Raw genomic sequence first — 21,296 nt, forward strand, 5'->3', positions numbered from 1 at the left:
CAGCAGCCCCGGAAGCAGGCATCATGCCACTTGGAGCATGCCCAAAAGCCCCAGTTAGGGGCTGTTTGGGTACAGTCCTGGCGCCTATGGCGCCAGTCTCATAAAGATAAAGTCAGTCCTGGCGCCATGGGCGCCAGGCTCATTATTGATAACTTACCTGAAGCAGACCATGCTGCATACTCACCTGAGACAGACCATGCTGCATGAAGACTCAAGCCAAATGAGGCTTAGGAGGGACTATTTTACTGAAGGGACTATTTTGTTACTTGGGTGGGGCTGTGGAAGAATACTTACCTGGATCTTCTTCCAAGGCTATTTAAACCACGCCCGGACAGCCACACGTGCTTCGCGTTATTCTGCTTGCTGCAGCGTAACGCTCACCGTGTTTTCAGCAGCTCCAGTCTTCAGCCACGCCCGCTTCAGTCCTGGGACTCCTGAAACAAGAAGACAAAAGGATAAAGGTTAGAACAGGAGTTTTAACTTTAATCCTTACCTGAATCCTGATCCATTTCGCCACCGAATTGAAATACAGAAGTCTTTGAAGCATCGCTTCGCTTTCTACGGCGCCGCGCTGAACTCACCTGCTTGGTGGTACTTCAGCATTCCATCACGCTCTCTCCATCTCGCGGCCGCCCTCCGACACCTAAGGAAGCAAAGACAGCAAGGTGAGCGAGGGGACTCTCTAAGGCCATACAAGCTACCCCCAAGGACTAACCTGATTACCTCGGGAGGTACTCACCTTATTTCGGGTCGGCGCAATCAACTCTGCTTCACCGCCGTACCCCGGCCCCTAAGGGGAGAAAGCAAGGACAATACAAGTTAACCCCCCATAAAACGTACCTGATTTACCACGGGGGTTTCACCTCATCTCGGGTCGGCACAGTCAACTCTGCTTCATCGCCGTACCCCGGCCCCTAAGGGGAAAGACACAATAGACTTACCTGAATCTTACCGAGTGCCATTTGGGAATCTTCGAGTGGATTAATCGGCAACCTGCAAGGAATCGGACAGAGTGAAGAGCAGACATTTGAACTCTTATGAACAATTGGACTTTAGAGTCAATACTGGAACTCACCAATTCCTCTATGCCAGTGAAGTAACTGGTCATCAACGCGCCCCTGCGGTCGACGCAGGATGGAGAGCTCATCCTTCCAAACCATCAGGTGAGAATAAGGAGGGGACATCAAGAGTGATCAGTGGGAAGACAACGGGAGTGGGGAAGGTGGGTTGACACTCAATTCCACGGGTGGTTAATTCCTCTTCTCCTTTGCAGAAGAATATTCTTGCGAGCCAGACAAACTAGGCTGAGCGGGCCAGTCCAGTCAGTCATCTCGGCGCTACACGTCACGCTGGTGGAAATAACAGCGGCCCAGTTCCGGTCGACGCCCCCGGGGGAACCAGGTGAGCGTAACACATATTGCCCTAGGTAGTAATCCAGAAAAAATTACTTTTGCATTTGGAAGGATCTTCATTACGGCTTGAACCAAGCGTTCCAAATCAGCCAACAAAGTAGGGGCACTGACGTTGCCCAAATGGAAAGCACCATAGTGCAAAACTACCACATGCGGACTGTTCATCATGGCCATATCCTCACAAACTTGTACAATTCCCTGTACATTGCAATCAGGCACAGTGCTCCACACCACCTCCACTCCTTTCACATACCATACACAAACATATCTCCAAGCACCAACACCCGGACTTTCTCTACTTCTGCCATCTTCACCACACACAGTCTCTTTCAACACAAATCCACAACCTCGACATCTGATTGGCTGATCCGTACAGTCTTCTTTCCATGTTGGATTTCCTGGAAAAACCTGGATGTAGCACGCCCTGTCCACGAACAGCCGCGGTGTCCGCGGACGCCGTCCACTTTACTCTCTGTGCCATTCCCTCATTGCATACAGCTAAGCAATCACACAGGCCGATTCATGGAATAATTAGCGCGGCGCAAGTGGGCAAAAACGTGCGAATCGCAGTGGAATAGCGAAAATCGCAGTGCAAGTGCGAAAATCGCATGAAAAGCAGCGCACATCGATTCATGGAACGCGTGCGCGAGAAAACCATCGGATGTGCGATAATAAAGTGCGCGGCGCACGTTGGCGCACAGGCCATCTAACTGCGTGCGCCAGGTCACAGCCAAAATCGCACAGGCCACAGCGAAAATCGCACATAGCGCGGCGCACGCAACAAAAGTAGGCGGAACACGGGGCGTAACACTCGGAATGGGGAACAACTTGCCAAAACGTGGGCGTCACGGGGGAAGTACAGGGTACAAGTGCGCGGAACGCCCACACGCTCGCCTACAACACGTATTCATGGAATAGAATAGGGCAAAAAAGCGCAGGCTCAAACCAGCGCACAGGCACAAACACGACCGCCACAAGAAAGCAGGCGGTAGCGTCTCTGCGCCTGGAAGAAATGTGTGCCAAAAGGTGCGCCAGCAAATAGCACCTATATACAGCCATGATGAATGTCCTATACTGTGGCCCTCCAGGACAAATGACGTGCAAAGGGGTACCCACAAACACGGACACCCGCTGACAAAAAATACGTGTGCGTGTATACCGGGGTGCGCGGGAAGTCTCACACGCGATTTCGGCAGGGTACGTGTATTTCAGGGGTGCGCGGGAAGTTCCACACGCGATTGGCCCAGTGCGAGCAGGGTAAGTGTATTCCATGGGTGCGCGGGAAGTTCCACACGCGATTTCGGCAGGGTACGTGTATTTCAGGGGTGCGCGGGAAGTTCCACACGCGATTGGCCCAGTGCGAGCAGGGTACGTGTATTTCAGGGGTGCGCGGGAAGTTCCACACACGATTTCAGCAGGGTATGTGTATTCCAGGGGTGCGCGGGAAGTTCCACACGCGATTTCAGCAGGGTACGTGTATTTCAGGGGTGCGCGGGAAGTTCCACACGCGATTGGCCCAGTGCAAGCAGGGTACGTGTATTCCATGGGTGCGCGGGAAGTTCCACACGCGATTTCGGCAGGGAACGTGTATTTCAGGGGTGCGCGGGAAGTTCCACATGCGATTTGCCCAGTGCGAGCAGGGTACGTGTATTTCAGGGGTGCGCGGGAAGTTCCACACACGATTCCAGCAGGGTATGTGTATTCCAGGGGTGCGCGGGAAGTTCCACACGCGATTTCAGCAGGGTAAGTGTATTTCAGGGGTGCGCGGAAGTTCCACACGCGATTGGCCCAGTGCGAGCAGGGTACGTGTATTTCAGGGGTGCGCGGGAAGTTCCACACACGATTTCAGCAGGGTATGTGTATTCCAGGGGTGCGCGGGAAGTTCCACACGTGATTGGCCCAGTGCGAGCAGGGTACGTGTATTCCATGGGTGCGCGGGAAGTTCCACACGCGATTTCGGCAGGGTACGTGTATTTCAGGGGTGCGCGGGAAGTTCCACACGCGATTGGCCCAGTGCGAGCAGGGTACGTGTATTTCAGGGGTGCGCGGGAAGTTCCACACACGATTTCAGCAGGGTATGTGTATTCCAGGGGTGCGCGGGAAGTTCCACACGCGATTTCAGCAGGGTACGTGTATTTCAGGGGTGCGCGGGAAGTTCCACACGCGATTGGCCCAGTGCAAGCAGGGTACGTGTATTCCATGGGTGCGTGGGAAGTTCCACACGCGATTTCGGCAGGGAACGTGTATTTCAGGGGTGCGCGGGAAGTTCCACACGCGATTTGCCCAGTGCGAGCAGGGTACGTGTATTTCAGGGGTGCGCGGGAAGTTCCACACACGATTCCAGCAGGGTATGTGTATTCCAGGGGTGCGCGGGAAGTTCCACATGCGATTTCAGCAGGGTAAGTGTATTTCAGGGGTGCGCGGAAGTTCCACACGCGATTGGCCCAGTGCGAGCAGGGTACGTGTATTTCAGGGGTGCGCGGGAAGTTCCACACACGATTTCAGCAGGGTATGTGTATTCCAGGGGTGCGCGGGAAGTTCCACACGCGATTGGCCCAGTGCGAGCAGGGTACGTGTATTTCAGGGGTGCGCGGGAAGTTCCACACGCAATTTCAGCAGGGTATGTGTATTTCAAGGGTTCTGGGGAGTACTACACGTGAATTGGCCGTGTGGGTCCTCCCAGGTGTACGCTCCACAACCTCCACGGCCCCTGCAGGCAGCCCACACCACAGGGGACTACCCTGCACCCCTGCTCATGTCCCGCAGGCAGCCCATCCACCATGGGCATGCCCCCCAGCCAACCCACATGTCACCTTGCACTACTGATCAACAATGCATGTCTCCCACCACCCCCACCCCCAGCCACCATGGCCAGCCCACACCAGGCCCCACTCATGTCTCCCACCACCCCCACCCCCCAGCAGTGCAGGGGCACCCTCCACCAGGCCCCCACTCATGTCTACCACCACCCCCACCCCCCAGCAGTGCAGGGGCAGCCTCCACCAGGCCCCCACTCATGTCTCCCACCACCCCCACCCCCCAGCAGTGCAGGGGCACCCTCCACCAGGCCCCCACTCATGTCTCCCACCACCCCCACCCCCCAGCAGTGCAGGGGCACCCTCCACCAGGCCCCCACTCATGTCTCCCACCACCCCCACCCCCCAGCAGTGCAGGGGCAGCCTCCACCAGGCCCCCACTCATGTCTCCCACCACCCCCACCCCCCAGCAGTGCAGGGGCACCCTCCACCAGGCCCCCACTCATGTCTACCACCACCCCTACCCCCCAGCCACCAGGGGCACCCTCCACCAGGCCCCCACTCATGTCTCCCACCACCCCCACCCCCCAGCAGTGCAGGGGCAGCCTCCACCAGGCCCCCACCCATGTCTCCCACCACCCCCACCCCCCAGCCACCATGGCCAGCCCCCACCAGGCCCCCACTCATGTCTCCCACCACCCCCACCCCCCAGCAGTGCAGGGGCACCCTCCACCAGGCCCCCACTCATGTCTCCCACCACCCCCACCCCCCAGCAGTGCAGGGGCACCCTCCACCAGCCCCCCACTCATGTCTCCCACCACCCCCACCCCCCAGCAGTGCAGGGGCACCCTCCACCAGGCCCCCACTCATGTCTCCCACCACCCCCACCCCCCAGCAGTGCAGGGGCAGCCTCCACCAGGCCCCCACCCATGTCTCCCACCACCCACACCCCCCAGCCACCATGGCCAGCCCCCACCAGGCCCCCACTCATGTCTCCCACCACCCCACCCCCCAGCAGTGCAGGGGCACCCTCCACCAGGCCCCCACTCATGTCTCCCACCACCCCCACCCCCCAGCCACCATGGCCAGCCCCCACCAGGCCCCCACTCATGTCTCCCACCACCCCCACCCCCCAGCCACCAGGGGCACCCCCCACCAGGCCCCCACTCATGTCTCCCACCACCCCCACCCCCCTGCCACCATGGGCAGCCTCCACCAGGCCCCCACCCATGTCTCCCACCACCCCCACCCCCCAGCAGTGCAGGGGCAACCTCCACCAGGCCCCCACTCATGTCTACCACCACCCCCACCCCCCAGCCACCAGGGGCACCCTCCACCAGGCCCCCACTCATGTCTCCCACCACCCCCACCCCCCTGCCACCATGGGCAGCCTCCACCAGGCCCCCACTCATGTCTCCCACCACCCCCACCCCCCAGCCACCATGGCCAGCCCACACCAGCCCCCCACTCATGTCTCCCACCACCCCCACCCCCCAGCAGTGCAGGGGCACCCTCCACCAGGCCCCCACTCATGTCTACCACCACCCCCACCCCCCAGCAGTGCAGGGGCAGCCTCCACCAGGCCCCCACTCATGTCTCCCACCACCCCCACCCCCCGGCAGTGCAGGGGCAGCCTCCACCAGGCCCCCACTCATGTCTCCCACCACCCCCACCCCCCAGCAGTGCAGGGGCACCCTCCACCAGGCCCCCACTCATGTCTACCACCACCCCCACCCCCGGCCACCAGGGGCACCCTCCACCAGGCCCCCACTCATGTCTCCCACCACCCCCACCCCCCAGCATCCAGGGGCACCCTCCACCAGGCCCCCACTCATGTCTCCCACCACCCCCACCCCCCAGCAGTGCAGGGGCACCCTCCACCAGGCCCCCACTCATGTCTCCCACCACCCCCACCCCCCAGCAGTGCAGGGGCACCCTCCACCAGGCCCCCACTCATGTCTCCCACCACCCCCACCCCCCAGCAGTGCAGGGGCACCCTCCACCAGGCCCCCACTCATGTCTCCCACCACCCCCACCCCCCAGCAGTGCAGGGGCAGCCTCCACCAGGCCCCCAGCCATGTCTCCCACCACCCCCACCCCCCACCCACCATGGCCAGCCCCCACCAGGCCCCCACTCATGTCTCCCACCACCCCCACCCCCCAGCAGTGCAGGGACACCCTCCACCAGGCCCCCACTCATGTCTCCCACCACCCCCACCCCCAGCCACCCTGGCCAGCCCCCACCAGGCCCCCACTCATGTCTCCCACCACCCCCACCCGCCAGCCACCAGGGGCACCCTCCACCAGGCCCCCACTCATGTCTCCCACCACCCCCACCTCCCTGCCACCATGGGCAGCCTCCACCAGGCCCCCACCCATGTCTCCCACCACCCCCACCCCCCAGCAGTGCAGGGGCACCCTCCACCAGGCCCCCACTCATGTCTACCACCACCCCCACCCCCCAGCCACCAGGGGCACCCTCCACCAGGCCCCCACTCATGTCTCCCACCACCCCCACCCCCCTGCCACCATGGGCAGCCTCCACCAGGCCCCCACCCATGTCTCCCACCACCCCCACCCCCCAGCAGTGCAGGGGCACCCTCCACCAGGCCCCCACTCATGTCTACCACCACCCCCACCCCCCAGCAGTGCAGGGGCAGCCTCCACCAGGCCCCCACTCATGTCTCCCACCACCCCCACCCCCCAGCAGTGCAGGGGCAGCCTCCACCAGGCCCCCACTCATGTCTCCCACCACCCCCAACCCCCAGCAGTGCAGGGGCACCCTCCACCAGGCCCCCACTCATGTCTACCACCACCCCCACCCCCCAGCAACCAGGGGCACCCTCCACCAGGCCCCCACTCATGTCTCCCACCACCCCCACCCCCCAGCATCCAGGGGCACCCTCCACCAGGCCCCCACTCATGTCTCCCACCACCCCCACCCCCCAGCAGTGCAGGGGCACCCTCCACCAGGCCCCCACCCATGTCCAACTCATGTACCCCTGCACCCCCACCCCCCAGCATCCAGGGGCACCCTCCACCAGGTCCTCACAATCCCCAATCATGTGCGTTATGGTCAGCCTCCACAGCCAAAAAGCCCTACCAAGTAACCCATTCACCCACATGGAAATGGAAATTACATGTTACACCCCCAATGTTCATGAAGCTAATGAACCCATGTCCGTCACACACAATGGTTGCAATTGAATGGGAAAACACCCAACATGACATGCATGAAACCAATGAGATGATACCACACAGTGAAGTATGAAAACAAAATTGTATTGAAAAAAATAAAGAATGCTAAAGAAATGAAACAAACTACAATGGGAATGAGAAAAAATAAGCTGCATGTCCGTATAAAAAAAAAAACAGCAAATCAGAATCCAAAAGAATGTCGTCCAAAGTCAAATGTAAAAAAATATCTATGCAATCAAGAACTATGTAAAAAACTACCAAGGGTCCATGATCCCAACTGAACAAATGAAACCTACAAAAAAACCTAACTAAAATGCAACTATATACAAAAAGTGGAGCAGTGTCCGTCGACTCCAAATCATAATAAGAAACAAAGGAAACCTAAAACTAAAGAACTATATACAAAGGCGGCGGGCAAGTCCAGCGGCTCACTCCGTGGTGTTCCGGGCCAGGGCATCATCGAACTCCTGTTCGATGTCCCGGAGGCGGTCCAGTTCCATGGCCCCGAGGGTCGGCAGGGACGACCCCGTGTCCTCCTCCAACCCCCTGCGGATTGCCTCGAGGCACTCGGCCCGCCTCAGGGCCCTCCGCATGGAGTTCTCTGCCCTGACCATTGTGAGCCGCGCCTCTTCCGCCCGCCGCCGCTCCGCACCTATGGCGTGGCCCAACCGCTGCCACACGGAAGACACTCTCTGTCCTGGGTCCTCCTGCCCTCTGGCCGATGCCTGCCCCTCCGATGTCGAAGGCCCCGAGCCTTCATGGCTCCCACCATGTTGCTGCTGCTGCTCTGCCTCTGCCCGTGCACTGCCTCCTGCTGCCTGCACATCCTCCGCCGGCTGGGGTGCAGTTGTTGATGTGGCCACCCCTGCTGGACCTCTGACTCCCGACTGTGGCAGGGATGCCTCCTCCACCAGCCTGGCCGCACCGGCAGCTCCACAGGGCACCCAGGTGACTGATGGGTGGGAAGATGGCACAGAGGACGACTGGTGCGTAGGGGGTCCAGTTGAGGAGGGGGTCGGAGCAAGCCCCATCAGACGGAGGAATCCGGCCTGGGTGACCTGTCCCAGCAGGCTGACGTGGTCAACGAGCCATTCGAGATGAAGTGCAGTCTCTCCATGAAAAGACTGCAGGTCACCTCGCATGGCCCGTTGACGCAACGCCACACCAGCCAGGACAGGCTCAACCCGGACCTGGATTGCCACGTCCGCAGGCAGAGGAAGGCCAGTTGACGTCAGCTCATCCCCTGCCTGAAAACGGGTCTGGACGTAGGCATCCCTGCTGGTGCAAGATGATGCAGGGACAGGATCGGGGACAGGATTGCACACAAGCACCTCCGCGGCGGCCTCTGCTGCCTCCTGTCCCTGGTCCTGCACTGCACCACTAGCACCAGTGGGATCCCCACCTCCAGACCCCGTCTCTGGTGCTTGCACGGCCTCCTCCTCCACCAGACCCCCCACCAACCTGGATGACTCCGTGCCATCTTCCCCTGTTGGGCCCTGTGGGGTCCCAGCTGCCCCTTCTGCTGCCGAGGAGTCCAACTCCAACCTCCGCCTCTTGGACCTCCCCCCGGCAGCTGCGGCCTGGGACGCGGCACCGGACTCCTCACTCCCCGACGAGATGACAACACGGGAGGGGAGCCGGGCCTTGCGTCTCCGGCTGGCGGTCGGATCGCCGCCGCTGTGCTCCACAGCACCTTCTCCGCCCTCTTCATCAGTTGACGCTGCAGACAGGGAGAAACAAAACACAGGCATCAGGGCACTGTACAATGGACACATACACACATGACAGTTGCACATGAGTGGCATTGGCAAACCTCAGACATGTCATCACAATCCCCAACACACATGTCATTGCAACTCGCACACATGAGCCATACCACAGCCATATCGCAACTGCCAGCACCATCCCTACACATACAACAGCATGAGCAGCCAAGGGGAGCCAGACATCACATGCAACACAGGAAGTGCACCACCCATGTACACACACCACCACACTTGCATGCATGTGTACACCTCTGCCAAGTGTCGCACTGTTCAGACGGGCATCCATGTCACATCTGCCAATCAGGCTTCCACATACCGCTGTCACATGCATCCATGTTGCATCACTGTTGCACCCTTGTCAAATACACACACATGCACATGTACACAGTGCTCATACATGCAGCCGAAAACAACATACATGCGCGACATCACCGACATGTCTACTTACATACACATTCATCCAAACATGTGTGCACGCACAACTGCATTTGGCATGCAAGCCTACACACACAAGCACCATCCATGTCTCACACATTACAGCCCTCGCATGTGTCAGCCCCACGGCCCTGTACACCCCCACCCATACTCGACCCCATACAAACAGATGTGCAACCTGCACAATACCGAATAATTACCACACGCACTGCTCACAATCAGGATGCATGTACACTCACCGCTCGACTCCAGACCGGTCTGCTTCTCCAGGACCTGGACGTGGAGCGCTGGGGATATGCGTTCCAGGACCCTCATCTGTTCTTCCGACAAGTGGCCCCGGCGCCCCTTGGCATCCGCTGCCTTCAAGAGGCGCCGGGCCTTGTTCAGGGTCCTGGACCTGAAGTCCTCCCAGCGCTTCCTGACATGTTGTAAGTCCCGGACTGCCACCCCCTCCGCGTTGATGGCAGTCACGATGTCAGTCCAGATCCGAGTCCGTCCTTCCTTGTCGGCGCGGGAACTTCCGAAGAGGGCATCATACTGCCCCAGGACTTGCTCCACCAGGACACCAACTTCGGTGGCACTGAAGCTGGTGCCCCTCTGCCTCTCTGGCCGGGGGTTGTCAGTGGTCACAGATGGTGTTTGCCCCGACATGACAACCCCAGAGGCAGGAGTGGGTGGGCAACTGGGTCCTGGGGCTGGGCTGTGGAGCGATGGAATCCCAGTCGGGAGTCTTCGGTTCCAGCAGGGGTGGTCACAGCAACAGCACCCCTGGCTGATGTGCAGGCAGCAAATGGCAGTGCACGTGGGCAGCAGGCAGTCAGGCAGCAGCAGATGGCAGGTGGGAGCGTGCTCGAGGCTCTGGGGGGCAGTAGTTCAGCCTTCTGGGCAGGAGCGTGGTCTTCCGTGTGCTTACGCGTGGCCAGTTTGGTACGGAGTGATTTGGCACGTGAAAATCCTGCACGTCAGCGTGAAAATCGAGGAAAGGCCCTTAGCGCGTAAGCGCGTCAGCACGCATACGCGATTCTATTGGACCAAAGGCCCTCAGCGCGTAAGCGCGTCTGTGACGTGACCCGCACGGGTGTTTCCCACACAGCACGTGATGACAGAGCACACGTGGAAAGACTGCACGTCAGAGTGTCATCGCGTGTAATTGGACAGCATGTCAGAGTCTCATCGCGTGTGATTGGTGGGAATGGGCCTAGCGCGTACACGCGGCAGTGACAAAGCGTGTGATTGGTGGAAATGGCCCTACACGCAGAAGTGACAAAGTGTGTAGTTGGTGGAAATGGCCCTACACGCATAAGTGACAAAGCGTGTAATTGGTGGAAATGGCCCTAGCGCGTACATGCCGTGTAAGTGACGCTGGACGTGTGGGCCTGTATAAAAGGTACATGTAGAACACCATTTCCTTGTACGTGCTTTTCGTGGAGAGCGAGTGGGTGAATTCTGTACTTCTTGTCGTTTCACACGCGATTTACTTCACGGCGTTTCAAGTTCGTATTCCCTGTTACCTCTGTCAGCTTTTTCTCTTTTACTGGTTTACCTGGGCCTGTTCCCTCAAACAGTGTTCCCTTCTACTGTTGTCCTGTCTCCTCAGACAGCGTACAAATCTTCTTTTGGCGGGGGTGTTGCCAACCAAACGCGCTCCTTTTTCACGCTCTTTTACCTGGCAGACGGTGAGTCACGCACGTATCTAACATCTGTGCTTGCCCCGTGTGTAGCCTACCCCTTCAGAGGTCATTCTAGGCTGCGTGTGACACACATACGTTCATTCTTGTGTTACCTTGTGCCACTGCGTAGTGCAGCTTTTTCTTTCTGCACACGTGGTCTAGGAGGGGTTGCGTGCACGTCATCTCCCTTTTTTGGGGCTCCTGTGCGTAGCGTGACCCGTCCTCTTTCCCCAGGGGTTACAATCAGCCTTGCAAGAGCACTAGGGTACAATTACCATCTGGTACCCAACCCCTTTGACCCCCAATTGCCCAGGACAATAGTTTACAGCCACTCCCATACGCACATTTACATCAGTGCCATGGCTGGAAGGCGAGGATTCCCTAAGGGTGGCAAAGGTGGAAGAGCCACAAGTGGTGGCCGTGGTGGATCCGGTAGGGGACGTGGTCGTTACTTGCAGGGTGAGCCTGTCCCCCCATGTGTGGAGGACCAGTCAAGGGCACCCATAATCCCCCCCCCTCCCGTTGAGGCTGATGTGGCTGACACCATCCATGCTCAGCCCTTATTGGACCAGCCCATTGTGGCACCAAACCTGGCTGACTCCATGGCTGACTTCCAGGTCAGCAGGCCTATGACACGTGCGCTGGTGCACGTTGATGTCACCATGCCACGTGCATCTGTGGCAGCAAGGTCATCTGCTGCACCAAGTAGGCAGGGCGGAGAGGCTGCAGGGGCAGCTGCGGCTCCATCCACCCCAGCCCTCACACACCCAGCCAGGACAGTGTCGGTCCTAGTCCATCCTGCTGACATTCCCCCTGACACCATCACACTTGAGCCAATGCCTGCACCAACTCCCATGCTGAGTGTTCAATCCCACACTCCTCATACAGAGTCCACCAGGGCTCCTGCCCCTAGTGTCCAGAGCGGCGCAGGACACTCAGGATCACCACCACCTTCCAAGCGGAAGAGGAAGAGTGCTCGTCCGGCACAGGCTGATGCCCCAGACACGGCTACACACTCCGGCCCGTCCAGGAAGCCCAGCTTCACGGATGACGAACTGAATGCACTTGTCGAGTATGTGTCCGCACATGACAACGAGATGGTCATTGTTGCAGGATCCAAGACCACACCTGCACAACGCCAGGCACACTGGCAGACCGTTGCGGACATCGTAAGTGCCCTTGGAATCGTGAGGCGCACAGCCAATGATTGCCATAAGCGCTGGAATGACCTAAAGCGCAGGGCAAAGAGTAAGCTGGCCTCAAGTCATGCCGCAACTCTAGTGACTGGAGGTGGGTCTCCAGTAGTAGACATGGAACTCACTCCACATGAGTCAGTCGCTGGGACCTACGTCACGGAGGAACAGATCCAAGGCGTGGGAGATCTGGCTGATTACGAGGCATTGTCCGGTGAGTGCACATGCATGTGTGTGTCATCCATGTGCATGGTGTGTGTGAGGGCTTCTGTTTGTGTTCCAGGTGAGAGTGTGTGCGCCTGAGTCGTATGGGTCAGCCATGTGCTTCATGCAATACATCCTGCGCAGCTGCATTTGGCCATAGCAGTATCCCTTCTGCCAACAGTAGACATCTAGCCCAACTGCACGCCAGTTGCCCTTGAAGTGTCACCTTGCCACAACATTGTTGCTTATTTTTCACTGTTCATTCAGTCAGATTGTTTGCATTCCACCACTTTTACTAGGCATGTCGCAGTCCTCTAGTCACATGTCTGACATGGCTATGGTAAAGTGGAGTGACTTTGTTACCTGGATATCATTTGTTCATACATGTCCCTGTGCAATTGGACCATTTCGGACTGGCAGCTCCAGGTGAAAAATCTGACCTGTTAGAATTAGAAAAGCTATTACATGCGGGAACTGGACTGAATGAATAGGTGCTGCCCTCCTCTCCATCTTCACTCAATAGCAATGGTACATTCCATCTGTGTGATGGCATGTGTGTTTCACCTGGCAATCACAGGCCAATGTGTGATGCCACTGCCAGGCAGCATGCAGAAAATGTGTTCATCTTCCATCTTGGTGTCATCAGTGTGTGCCATTTGCCTGCCCTTCATATGCAGTGAGGGTGCATGCATGGGAGGGTTTTAGTCATGTGGGACATGTGTCAATCAAGTACTGGTTCTCTTGCTTCTCAGCCCTCATTGTGTACCATGGTGCTAATGCATGTTTCCATTTCTTTGTTTTTATGTCTTTGCAGGGGAAGACGCACCTGATACTGCTGGGGTTGTGGAGATGGTGCAGACCCAGGAGGGGTCCGAGGGCCGACCAACCACCAGTGAGGGACGTGGTGTGGTGGTGGGTGAGAACCCACAACTGCTGCAGGTCGTGCTCGCAAGGGGTGTCTCTGGCTGCACCTCCCCCGAGCTGTACTCAGGTGTTGATTCGGATGAGACCTACGTGGCGTCGCAGGTGAGTGTTCCAGGGAGGGATTCTGTTCTGTCCCACCCACCTGCACCAGGGTCAGAACCCTCAATGGGGATGTCAGTGTTGGCAGCTACGCCTTTGGTGGTTACGGATGCAGGGTCACACTCCGCGACATCTGATCCTGTTCCTGGGCCAGCAGATCAGAGGGTGAATGCAGTCCTGCAGCCTCAGGCAGTGCCGGCACAGAAAGGCGCAGTTCGCCTTGCCCCAGACAGGTGTGGTGCCCACCGACGTGGTGGCCGTACACCACTTGGCAATACCGCATGGGAGCAATCCATTTACGGTATGGCAACACAACAGGCAGCATCATCCGAGATGATGGCTCAGGCCATGGATAGGGTGGCCACTTCCATTGTCCCCCCTGAAAGGCTGATGGAGCGACTAGAGCAGGCAACCGACTCCATCTGCCAGTCACACAGGGAGGACATGTTGGGGTCCAACAGGGACAGGCGGGCAGCATTGGCGACTCTGCAGGAGGCCATCTCCATTGAGTCCCAGGGCCACAGGGAAGCCCTGAGGCAGGAGCTCCTTCACCTCAGGACGACTTTGTTGAGCTTGAGGCTTCAACACACCAAAGGACAGAACAGCAGCTGGAGCGTCTCACCCGTACGCTCTCAGCTGAGATGCAGGCAACGAGGGCGGAGGTCCGGGCATCCCGTGAGTTGTTGCATGGGGACCTCCGCACACTCATCCTCCAGAACCAGACCTACCACACCCGCATGCTTGCAGCCATGGAGGAGCAGACTAGGGCCTTGCGTGGGCTGCCTCCCATAGTGCAACCACCTCCGGATGCAGCTGCACAGGGTGATAATAGCGACAGCAGTGATACTCCCACAATAGGGTAGCCGTGTGGGCCATGAGCCCATGGAGGTGTTTTTTTTCCTCAGGATCCACACAGGTGGGTTTTGGTGTGCACCCTGTCCTCGGATCTCCTGGGTGGCCTCCCAAACCCCCCCGGGCCCATCAATGGCCATTTTTGATTTTTATTTTTATTTTTGATTTTGATTTTTATTTTTGATTTTGATTTTGATTTTTATTTTTATTTTTATTTTTGATTTTTATTTTTTATTTTTATTTTTATTTTTATTTTTATTTTTATTTTTAATTTCTAATTAATTTTTCCCAATTTTTTTGGGACAATTTGTTGCCTTCCGTGGTTCCTGTGGGCATACGCTGCATTGTGGCTGTGCACATGCAGGCTTGTCATGTATTTGGTTCAGATGCTTGGGTTTGAGTCACACACACCCCTCCTGCTTCCCATTTCCATGGGCTTGCAAAGGGTGTGCCCAAGTGACATTGACGTACATAGTGACATTGGACTCCCACTACATGTGTGGGTAGTCTAGTCAATACTGTGTATACATTCCTAGTGCATATTGCTGTTGTGTTGTACACTGCATGTTGCATTGATGTGTAACTCATCATCTGTGTCTACCTCCCAATTTGCAGGTCCCTTCCTCATGTCTACACAAGGCCCTCTAGTCTGGAGATGGGGTCCATGTTGGCAGCAGTGCACCTACAACTCTACATGGCGCCAACACTGCACAGTTGGTAGTGGTGGGAGTGCAGGCATTTCCAGGTGGTGAGACTACTAATATATAACATTTGTGATGTCATGTTAATGGTAGTACCTGCTCAAGTTTGTTGTTGGTCCTGCATTACTGTGAGCATTTCAGGTGTTGCAAGTTTCAATTAGGGACACTCTACATTGTGACACTAGTGTCATGTTGTGGGGATTACTTTGTTTACCTGCAAATAGCATGACATTGCACGGTGTGTCGTGTGGCGGTGCTGGGGATGGGTTGGCTGACATGGCACTGTCCTCTTGTTGCATTTTGCAAGTGGGTATTCATTTTAGCTGCTTGAATGTGTTACTTCACAAAACTGCATTGGTGGTGTCTGTGTGGGTAGGGATGCACACATTGTGACACTTCCAGGTGAACAATCTCAGGCTGATATGGTTTTCACGGTTCATTCTCCAGACATTCAGGATCAGTGTCAGGTTGAGTCATCATTGATTGTCAGATGGAATGTGCCAGGGCAGTGTGCACTCCACAGGGGTGTGATTTCTATGTGAAGTAATTAGCCACTAGCTGTGTACGGGCTGCCTCCCCCCGTGCCCTTTCCCCTCCCATGCGCAGCGGCTGTGCATGTGGTTGGGGATGTGGGGCCACCACCATGTCCACGGCCAGGCCCCGGCGTGTTGCAACGTTGTGCAGGACACATGCTGCCACTATGATCCTGCACACTACTGGGGGAGTGTACAACAGCTGCCAGCCAGAACGGTCAAGGGAGCGAAAGCGTGACTTTAGCACTCCAAATGTGCGCTCCACTATGCCCCGGGTTGTAATGTGGGCTGTGTTATATCTTACCTGGGGTGGCGTGGTGGGGTTCCGAATCGGCGTCATCATGTGGGGGCTGAGAGGGTAGGCACTGTCCCCTGTGGAGGTGGTGATTGGTATCATTGGTGGGGTTGTGACCTTGCTCAGTATCTGACATGCATGCATGTGCAGTGGCATTCATACTCACCAAGCAGCCATGTATCGCCATGCCGCCCAGCTTCTAGGTCCCGGCTTAGGGTGGACATTCGGTAAATGAAGCTGTCGTGGGTTGACCCGGGATAGTTGGCATATACTGAGGTGATGATTCCCTTGGCATTACATACTACCTGCACGTTGATGGAATGCCAGTGCTTGCGGTTCCTATAGATGTGCTCTGATGCCCTGGGGGGAGGTAGAGCCACATGGGTGCAGTCGATGGCAACTAGCACTTTGGGGAATCGTGCCACACCGTAAAAATCCAGGGCGGCAGCATGCCTTTCTGCAGGTGTTCTGGGCAGGTATATGTGCCTGCGGACTGATGGGCGTGCAGTGATGATGTTCAAGACCTGGTGTAGGCAGCGTGACTGGGTGGCCTGTGATACACTACCCACAATGGCACTTGTCCGCTGAAATGATCCAGTGGCTAAGAAGTGCAGTACATTGAGGACCTTCTCCAGGGGGCTGAGTGCTTGGGAGCACAGGGTGGGTGATGTGAGGTCATCCTCCCACTCACTCACCAGGTCCAGTATAATGTGTGGTGGAAACCTGTACCTCCCATGCACCTGGTCATTAGGCATCCCGAAAAGGCTGGTTCTGGGTGTGAATATTCTGGCCCTGACTATCCTCCTCCTCCTCCTTTGGTAGCCCACGCCCACTGCTGCTAGGAACGGTATGTTCATCCTGGGTCTGAGCTTGTTATTTTGTTAGCGCGCAAATTTATGCGTTGCGCGTGTTGTAGGCGAGCGTGTGACCCGCGCACCCCTGAAATCCAGTACCCAGTCCAATAGCGTGTGGAAATTCCCGCGCACCCCGGGATACAGGTGCGCTGACGTACTTGCGTGTGTAAGTGCCCGCGCACCCCTGATATACACGTACATAGACCAATCGCGTGTACGCGCACTTTTGTCCAATTACACGCGATGACACTCTGACGTGCTGTCCAATTACACGCGATGACACTCTGACGTGCAGTCTTTCCACGTGTGCTCTGTCATCACGTGCTGTGTGGGAAACACCCGTGCGGGTCACGTCACAGACGCGCTTACGCGCTGAAGGCCTTTGGTCCAATAGAATCGCGTATGCGTGCTGACGCGTTTACGTGCTGAGGGCCTTTGGTCCAATAGAATCGCGTATGCGTGCTGACGCGTTTACGGGCTGAGGGCCTTTGGTCCAATAGAATCGCGTATGCGTGCTGACGCGCTTACGCGCTAAGGGCCTTTCCTCGATTTTCACGCTGACGTGCAGGATTTTCACGTGCCAAATCACTCCGTACCAAGCTGGCCACGCGTAAGCACACAGAAGACCACGCTCCTGCCCAGAAGGCCGAACTACTGCCCCCCAGAGCCCTGAGCACGCTCCCACATGCCATCTGCTGCTGCCTGACTGCCTGCTGCCCACGTGCACTGCCATTTGCTGCCTGCACATCAGCCAGGGGTGCTGTTGCTGTGACCACCCCTGCTGGAACCGAAGACTCCCGACTGGGATTCCATCGCTCCACAGCCCAGCCCCAGGACCCAGTTGCCCACCCACTCCTGCCTCTGGGGTTGTCATGTCGGGGCAAACACCATCTGTGACCACTGACAACCCCCGGCCAGAGAGGCAGAGGGGCACCAGCTTCAGTGCCACCGAAGTTGGTGTCCTGGTGGAGCAAGTCCTGGGGCAGTATAATGCCCTCTTCGGAAGTTCCCGCGCCGACAAGGAAGGACGGACTCGGATCTGGACTGACATCGTGACTGCCATCAACGCGGAGGGGGTGGCAGTCCGGGACTTACAACATGTCAGGAAGCGCTGGGAGGACTTCAGGTCCAGGACCCTGAACAAGGCCCGGCGCCTCTTGAAGGCAGCGGATGCCAAGGGGCGCCGGGGCCACTTGTCGGAAGAACAGATGAGGGTCCTGGAACGCATATCCCCAGCGCTCCACGTCCAGGTCCTGGAGAAGCAGACCCGTCTGGAGTCGAGCGGTGAGTGTACATGCATCCTGATTGGGAGCAGTGCGTGTGGTGATTATTCGGTACTGTGCAGGTTGCACATCTGTTTGTATGGGGTCGAGTATGGGTGGGGGTGTACAGGGCCGTGGGGCTGACACATGCGAGGGCTGTAATGTGTGAGACATGGATGGTGCTTATGTGTGTAGGCTTGCATGCCAAATGCAGTTGTGCGTGCACACATGTTTGGATGAATGTGTATGTAAGTAGACATGTCCGTGATGTCACGCAACTGTCATGTGTGTATGTGTCCATTGTACAGTGCCCTGATGCCTGTGTTTTGTTTCTCCCTGTCTGCAGCGTCAACTGATGAAGAGGGCGGAGAAGGTGCTGTGGAGCACAGCGGCGGGGATCCGAACGCCAGCCGGAGACGCAAGGCCCGGCTCCCCTCCCGTGTTGTCATCTCGTCAGGGAGTGAGGAGTCCGGTGCTGCGTCCCAGGCCGCAGCTGCCGGGGGGAGGTCCAAGAGGCGGAGGTTGGAGTTGGACTCCTCGGCAGCAGAAGGGGCAGCTGGGACCCCACAGGGCCCAACAGGGGAAGATGGCACGGAGTCATCCAGGTTGGTGGGGGGTTTGGTGGAGGAGGAGGCCGTGCAAGCACCAGAGACGGGGTCTGGAGGTGGGTATCCCACTGGTGCTAGTGGTGCAGTGCAGGACCAGGGACAGGAGGCAGCACAGGCCGCCGCGGAGGTGCCTGTGTGCAATCCTGTCCCCGATCCTGTCCATGCATCATCTTGCACCAGCAGGGATGCCTACGTCCAGACCCGTTTTCAGGCAGGGGATGAGCTGACGTCAACTGGCCTTCCTCTGCCTGCGGACGTGGCCATCCAGGTCTGGGTTGAGCCTGTCCTGGCTGGTGTGGCGTTGCATCAACGGGCCATGCGAGGTGACCTGCAGTCTTTTCATGGAGAGACTGCACGTCATCTCGAATGGCTCGTTGACCACGTCAGCCTGCTGGGACAGGTCACCCAGGCCGGATTCCTCCGTCTGATGGGGCTTTCTCCGACCCACTCCTCAACTGGACCCCCTACGCGCCAGTCGTCCTCTGTGCCATCTTCCCACCCATCAGTCACCTGGGTGCCCTGTGGAGCTGCCTTTGACGGTGCGGCCAGGCTGGTGGAGGAGGCATCCCTGCCACAGTCGGGAGTCGGAGGTCCAGCAGGGGTGGCCACATCAACAACTGCACCCCAGCTGGCGGAGGATGTGCAGGCAGCAGGAGGCAGTGCACGGGCAGAGGCAGAGCAGCAGCAGCAACATGGTGGGAGCCATGAAGGCTCGGGGCCTTCGACATCGGAGGGGCAGGCATCGGCCGGAGGGCAGGAGGACCCAGGACAGAGAGTGTCTTCCGTGTGGCAGCGGTTGGGCCACGCCATAGGTGCGGAGCGGCGGCGGGCGGAAGAGGCGCGGCTCACAATGGTCAGGGCGGAGAACTCCATGCGGAGGGCCCTGAGGCGGGCCGAGTGCCTCGAGGCAATCCGCAGGGGGTTGGAGGAGGACACGGCGTCGTCCCTGCGGACCCTCGGGGCCATGGAACTGGACCGCCTCCGGGACATCGAACAGGAGTTCGATGATGCCCTGGCCCGGAACACCACGGAGTGAGCCGCTGGACTTGCCCGCCGCCTTTGTATATAGTTCTTTAGTTTTAGGTTTCCTTTGTTTCTTATTATGATTTGGAGTCGACGGACTCTGCTCCACTTTTTGTATATAGTTGCATTTTAGTTAGGTTTTTTTGTAGGTTTCCTTTGTTCAGTTGGGCTCATGGACCCTTGGTAGTTTTTTACATAGTTCTTGATTGCATAGATATTTTTTTACATTTGACTTTGGACGACATTCTTTTGGATTCTGATTTGCTGTTTTTTTTTTTTTATACGGACATGCAGCTTATTTTTTCTCATTCCCATTGTAGTTTGTTTCATTTCTTTAGCATTCTTTATTTTTTTCAATACAATTTTGTTTTCATACTGCACTGTGTGGTATCATCTCATTGGTTTCATGCATGTCATGTTGGGTGTTTTCCCATTCAATTGCAACCATTGTGTGTGACGGACATGGGTTCATTAGCTTCATGAACATTGGGGGTGTAACATGTAATTTCCATTTCCATGTGGGTGAATGGGTTACTTGGTAGGGCTTTTTGGCTGTGGAGGCTGACCATAACGCACATGATTGGGGATTGTGAGGACCTGGTGGAGGGTGCCCCTGCACTGCTGGGGGGTGGGGGTGGTGGGAGACATGAGTGGGGGCCTGGTGGAGGGTGCCCCTGGATGCTGGGGGGTTGGGGTGGTGGGAGACATGAGTGGGGGCCTGGTGGAGGGTGCCCCTGGTGGCTGGGGGGTGGGGGTGGTGGTAGACATGAGTGGGGGCCTGGTGGAGGGTGCCCCTGCACTGCTGGGGGGTGGGGGTGGTGGGAGACATGAGTGGGGGCCTGGTGGAGGCTGCCCCTGCACTGCTGGGGGGTGGGGGTGGTGGGAGACATGAGTGGGGGCCTGGTGGAGGCTGCCCCTGCACTGCTGGGGGGTGGGGGTGGTGGTAGACATGAGTGGGGGCCTGGTGGAGGGTGCCCCTGCACTGCTGGGGGGTGGGGGTGGTGGGAGACATGGGTGGGGGCCTGGTGGAGGCTGCCCATGGTGGCAGGGGGGTGGGGGTGGTGGGAGACATGAGTGGGGGCCTGGTGGAGGGTGCCCCTGGTGGCTGGGGGGTGGGGGTGGTGGTAGACATGAGTGGGGGCCTGGTGGGGGGTGCCCCTGCACTGCTGGGGGGTGGTGGGGTGGGAGACATGGGTGGGGGCCTGGTGGAGGCTGCCCATGGTGGCAGGGGGGTGGGGGTGGTGGGAGACATGAGTGGGGGCCTGGTGGAGGGTGCCCCTGGTGGCTGGGGGGTGGGGGTGGTGGGAGACATGAGTGGGGGCCTGGTGGGGGCTGGCCATGGTGGCTGGGGGGTGGGGGTGGTGGGAGACATGGGTGGGGGCCTGGTGGAGGGTGCCCCTGGATGCTGGGGGGTGGGGGTGGTGGGAGACATGAGTGGGGGCCTGGTGGGGGCTGCCCCTGGTGGCTGGGGGGTGGGGGTGGTGGTAGACATGAGTGGGGGCCTGGTGGAG

This window comes from Ambystoma mexicanum, chromosome 3p, assembly GCF_040938575.1.
Source record: "Ambystoma mexicanum isolate Mex_15411 chromosome 3p, UKY_AmexF1_1, whole genome shotgun sequence".
NCBI classification, from domain to species: domain Eukaryota; kingdom Metazoa; phylum Chordata; class Amphibia; order Caudata; family Ambystomatidae; genus Ambystoma; species Ambystoma mexicanum.